The sequence below is a fragment of the Vombatus ursinus genome, unplaced genomic scaffold, assembly GCF_900497805.2.
Source record: "Vombatus ursinus unplaced genomic scaffold, bare-nosed wombat genome assembly UNPS02014781.1, whole genome shotgun sequence".
NCBI lineage: Eukaryota > Metazoa > Chordata > Mammalia > Diprotodontia > Vombatidae > Vombatus > Vombatus ursinus.
The window spans coordinates 33,504,588-33,510,993 of record NW_020954559.1 but is presented as its reverse complement, the minus strand read 5'-3'; positions in this window follow the sequence as shown (position 1 = coordinate 33,510,993).

The following is a 6,406-nucleotide window of genomic DNA, read 5'->3' as shown; positions in this document are numbered from 1 at the left end:
TTTCTTTCTTTCTTTCTTTCTTTCTTTCTTTCTTTCTTTCTTTCTTTTTTTTTGGGGGGGGGTAGAAGGCAATTGAGGTTAAATGACTTGCCTGGAGTCACACAGCTAGTAAGTATTAAGTGTCTGAGGCTGGATTTGAACTCAGGTTCTCCTGACTCCAGGGCTGATGTTATATCCACTGTGACACCTAGCTGCCCCTGCTCATCATTTCTTATAGCACAATAGTATTCCATTACATTCATATTCTTGTTCAGTCATTCCCCAGTTGATGGGCATTCCCTCAATATCCAATTCTTTGGCACCACAAAAAGAGCTGCTATAAATATATTTATACATGTGGGTCCTTTTCCCTTTTTTATGATCTCTTTGGGATGTAGGCCTAAAAGTGGTATTGCTGGATCAAAGGGTATTTATAGCCTCTTGGGTATAGTGGAGCTAACAATCCAATGGGGGAGATAACATGCAAACAAATACATATACAAAGAAGCAAGCTATCTACAGAATAAACAGGAAGTAATTAAGGGAGAGAAGGTACTGAAATTAAGAGGGATTTGAGAAGACTTGGAGTAGGAGGATTTTAGTTGGGACTTAAAAGAAGCCAGGAAGGTCAGTTGTCGAGAGCATTCCAGGCATAGGGCATAGCCAGAAAAAATGTTCAGAGCCAAGAGGCTAGCATCACTTGATCAAAGAATAAATGTTGGGGAGTAAGGTGTTAAGAAGATTGGAAAAGTAGGAGGGGGCTAATGACTTGCCCAAGGTCACACGGATAGCAAAGGTCTGAGGCAGGATTCAAATACAGATCTTCCTGACTTTAAGGCCATTGCCCTAACTACTTTGCCCCCAACCCAACTCTAACCTCTCCCTTCAACTTCAATCCTAAATTACCAATTGCTTAGTGATCATCTTTGACTGGATGTTCCATAAACATCTCAAACATGTCCAAAACAGTATTCATAATCTTATCCCCTCCCCAAGTTCTTCCTTTCTTCCTAACTTCTGTCAAGAGTATCACCATTGTTTTAGTCACTCTGGTTTGCTACCTTGTGGTCATCCTCAACTTTTCCTTGCTCTTCACCTTTTATATCCAGTTAGTTGTTAAGTTTTGGTTTTAACTCTACAGTATCTCTTTCATTTGTCCCTTTCTCTACACTTAGATTGGGGCACCTAGGTGGTACAGTGGATAGAGCATCAGACCTTAAAGTCAGGAAGACCTGAGTTCAAATCTAGCTTCAGACATTTACTAGCTATGTGACCCTGGGCAAGTCACTTAACCCCATTTGTCTCAGTTTCCTCTATGTAAAAATGAACGGGAGAAGGAAATGGCAAACTACTCCAGTATCTTTGCCACCAAATGGGGCCACAATTAAACAACAATAATGAACTACGCAGAGCTGGCCAACATCCTAGTTCAGGCCCTCTTCACTTCTTCTGTGGAATATTGTAAGTCTATTAATTGGTCTATCCTTAACCTGCCTGTCAAATTGATATTCCTAAAGCACTGGTCTGACCCTTTATCTCACTGGCTGAAGAAACTCCAGTGGTTCCCTCCTGCCACTCAGATAAAATAGAATTTTTTCTTCTTGGCTTTCAAAGCCCTTCAAAATAATTACTCTCCTTCACACACTTGATATTCCAGTCAAACTGGGCTATTTGGTGTTTCTTTTACCATTTCCATCCCTTTGCACAAATTTTCTCTTCTCCATGTCTTAAATGTGTTCTTTCTTCACTTCTGCTCCATAGAATTGAAAGCTTCATTCAAAATCCAACTCAAATGCTGCTTCTTAAGATAAGTCTTAATTGAGGAATGGCTAAACAAGCTGTGGTATATGATTATAATGGAATATTATTGTTCTGTAAGAAATGACAAGCAGTATGATTTCAGAAAAACCTGGAAAGATGTACACGAACTGATGCAAAGTGAAGTGAACAGAACCAAGAGAATGCTGTACACAGTAATAGCAATGTTGTTCTATGAAGAACTGTGAATGACTTAGCTATTCTCAGCAATGCAATGATCTAAGACAATCCCAAAGGACTAATGATGAAGCATACTATCCACCTCCAGAGAAAGAACTGATATCGATTCAATACAGACTGAACATACTATTTTTCACTTCATTTCTTTCTTTTTCCTTTCATTCTAGTATTTTTATACAAATTGACAAATGTGGAAATGTTTTACATAATTGCACATGTGTAACCTATATCTGATTGCTTATCATCTCTAGGAGGAGGAAGGAGAGGAAGACAGAGAAGTATAGAATTTGAAACTCAAGACTTTAAATAAAAAATGTAAAAAAAAATTGGAAAAAATAAACATTTCCCAATTAAAAAAAAGTTTAACCTGATCCCCCAGTCTCTTTTTCCCTCCACTGAAATTACTTTGTATATGCTTTGTATGTGTTTTTAAAAATTTACTTTTCTATGTACATAGTGCTTCCATCCAACGGAATGGAGGCTCCTTGAGGGCAAATACTATATTGTTCTTTATTTTAACCTCAAAATATTTTATTTTAACATTTTATTTATTTTAACACCTAAAATGGTGTCTAATGTGTAATAAACATTTAATAATCAGTCAATCAAATAGCATTTATTAAACTCTTAGTCTTTGCCATGTACTGAGCTAAGAACTGGGTGTAGAAATAAAAAGACAAAACAGTATCTGCCCTCAAGAATTTACTTTCTAATGGTGGAGACAATCTGTACATAAAATAGTGATATACAGTTATTTCTTCCATGTCTTGGGTATTAGTGGTGTGGCACACCCATTATCTGGAAAATCCCCATGAAATTTTTGGCCCTCCTTTCATATCAGAGAAGAAATTTGAATTTTTTCTTTTCTCTTTTATGGGGGGTATTTACAATACCTTATTGTAAAATTTGTTGTATTTGGTCATAAAGCTCTGTGTTGTCTGCTGGCCATTGTGTGTCGTCTGCGGCTTCAGCAAAACTCCCCCAAAATTCCCATTTAATTTCTTATGCTGACCTTTGATATGTTGAAACTGTGATAGGGGGAAAGTCACCATGTGCAAGGGACAACTATAAATGTAGAGTGAATAAACAGTTACCTTAGAGTGAAAACCTTTTCTAGGCAGGGAGAATAGAGGAAGGTATTTAGGAGAAAGTGGCTTTTTTGAATTGAGTTTTGAAGAAAGCCAGGGAGTCTAAGAGAAAGATGACTAGGGAGAGCATCCTAGGAGTGAATAAATGTGACTGGACACATAAATGATCTTCCCCATGCCTCAGTTTCCTCATCCGTAAAATGAAAGGGTTGGACTCATTGTCCTCTGATGTTGTTTCCAATTCTGGTTCTATGATCCTATCATTCTAAACGGTTATTGATTGAATGAAAATATATTGAGAACTTTTTAGCATCTTAAGGCTATGGAACTGACTTGTGGAATGACTTCCATTTTGAAACGCTTATATAGTTGTTATTTGATTTCTAAAACCTATTTTTTTATCTGCAGTGATATTGTCAGAAATGCCTGGAATCACTTAATGTATTTCATTCATTCATTTGACATCTATTTTAAATATCACTTAAGTGCAGAACCCTGAGCTAGGTACTGAGGTGACATATCCAGATAAGACACAGCAACAGTTTCAATCTTAAATTGTGACTAAATTATATTAGTAAAATTAATTTTGATTAAAACTATAACTCATTTGTTTTGTGATTTCTTCCCCTGTCTGCCAAATTCTTTCCAGGTCTAGAGTTTACTGGTCCATTTCATTGCTATGAAAGTTTCCTAAACCATATGTTTTCACTGGGTACCTTGGTACTTATCTTGACTGTTTGGGTGGAGGAGAGTCAGTTTTTCCGCCTTAAATCACTCCTTTCTCTACATTTATGGCTGCCTGACACATAATGGAAACAACAGCCCTAGGACACAGGTTGGAAACTATTTCCATTTAACTGCAGTGGCTATTTTTGGGACAGAAAAAGACTTGTTATCTTGATTTCTGGGACTGAACACTGAAGCTACAAAACTAAGAATAATACTGGAATTTTGACTGATGTTACCAAAAAAAAAAGACTTTATTGGATTGTCTTTCCCCCATTTGTTCTTGAATTTGTCTAACTCTTTCTGACATGCCCTTATTGAAAAAGGTTAAAAACTAAGCATGGTTCATAGATTGGTCTGCTGAGACAAGTACATGATGGTTTCCGAGCTGTGGCTGTCACTATTGTAAAGCGTTTATGAGAAATTATCCCAGCTAGTCCACTAAGGCCAATATGTTTGTCTCCAATAGCACTCAGCAGGGACAAATATGAAACCCACTTAAGATTTTATTTTATTTTAAAGTTTGGCAAGATTGTGCCAAAATCAGGAATGAGCTAATATGATCGAATACTGGGATTTTTATTTATTTGTTTTTTGCTTTTCAATAGCATTTTATAATTATAGCTGAAGCCCACAGGCAAGAGTCCCAAATGCTCCATATTCAACCCCATCCCTTCCTGCCAGAAAGAAAATGTTATGTTTACAATACCTGGGTTTGCTTTTAGGCTTTCTGAGTTTGTCATATGCAAGAGGCCATCCAAAAAGATGAACAGATTTTGATGCAGTTTATCCCAGTAAGCAAATATACCACCTAATCTCTGGAGCATACTTACATACGCACTTAGATTTAGATACAAAATCTGAAGTGAGCAGAATGGAGAGAGCTTTTGTTTGCATTTTTAGATACGCAGCTCAGAACATCTATCTATCTATCTGTCTGTATATGTGTGCATGCATATGTATATGTGTACATGTCTATGCATGCATGTATATACATGCACATATGTATATACACAATATATGCATTATACATATATTTATATGTATGCATGCATAATATACATATACACATGTGTGTGCATATGCACATACACAAATAAGTATATATGTATGTACATATGTACATACTCATGTAATACACATATACATATATAATATATGTGACTTATAGTATTTAATTTTATTCAATATTATTCACTTAAGTATTATTCATTTTATTTAATTGTGTATGTACATAAGTTTGTGTACTTGTGCATGCTTGTACATACATACATGTGCATACAAAATTATGTGTGTGCACGTGTATGTGTATGGACACCAAGTCTGACGTTTTAACCACAACACTTCATTGTCTCTTACTAAATTCTACTGGAGTTGGCAAATGATTAGTGGTACCCTCAGAAGAAATAGGGAAGTTGCTTCTACCAAGGCAGATTGGATAGGTTTATAACTTTTGGATAAACTCCTTGTGAGTCAGAACTATTTTGTTTCTGTTTCATATTATAAGGACTTAGCAAGCACATTTATGATTTTTCTTACTGTTGTTTGTTTTAAATGGACCTGTGATTTTGTAGGTGTAGGTAGTTGCTAGTGAGGAACTTTACCAATGTAAATTCTAACTATTCCTGCAATTGTTAATTTTAGAGAGTTGCCTGAAGCACTGATAGGTTAAGTCATTTGCCCAGGGTCCCAAAGCTAGTGTGAGTTTCACGGAGGACTTAAAACTTAGATTTTCAAGGCTGCCCTTCTATTTATTGCCCCATGCTTCCTCTCCAAAATAATATAGACTATTGAATTGTTTTGTCTTTTCCCTTCTGATTTTCCCACTTTATTGATTTTCCCTTTAATTAATAGTTCTTTTTTTTTATGTGTAGGAATCCCTGGGAATTCGATTAAAATAAAGACACACAGTCTAAACCACATCATTGCCAAACACTTTAAGAAACTGAAAACATTGGGAGTTGAGATTTTGTCAGGATGTCTTCAAACATAGATGCTCATTTAAAACTCATTCATTTTTCAGTTCTGCCAAAAGAACGTTGCTCCCTTATTCTCACCTACTTAATCCCTGTAGTTAATCTTTCTTCCCATTCTTTCAGGAACTTGGAATATGGGATGGTGATGTTGAGAGAGAATATGGAATGCATCTGGTAATGAATTCATGGTCCTGGGGTATGAGAAAAAACGGGAGTAAGATCATTCCAAATTCCACTAGAGATTATGTTTCCCTAAATCAATGAACCAGGGAAGGTTGCTAGGATACCCTAGCCCCATCTCCTCCTAGGGAAACAGAAGGATGGAACAGAAAAGGCTCACCTTTTGCCTATTTTGAAAGCAGAGAAAGCCAGTTTCCTTTTCTTCCTTGCCCCTCTTCATAAGCAGTAGTAGGTTATGTAGGTCAGAGCTGGTAAAGTTGGAATACAATGCTAAAAATAAGAAAAGTTCACCAAAAAAGAGGCAGCCTTAGCCCCATTAGACAGACTTGATTGTACTCTTCATGCCTCTTCTATGGATCAACAAGGGTATATTTTGGGAATAGTTTTCCCATATGTTCTAGAAAAACAGAAGATACACACACACACACACATGTACACACACACACACAGATACACATA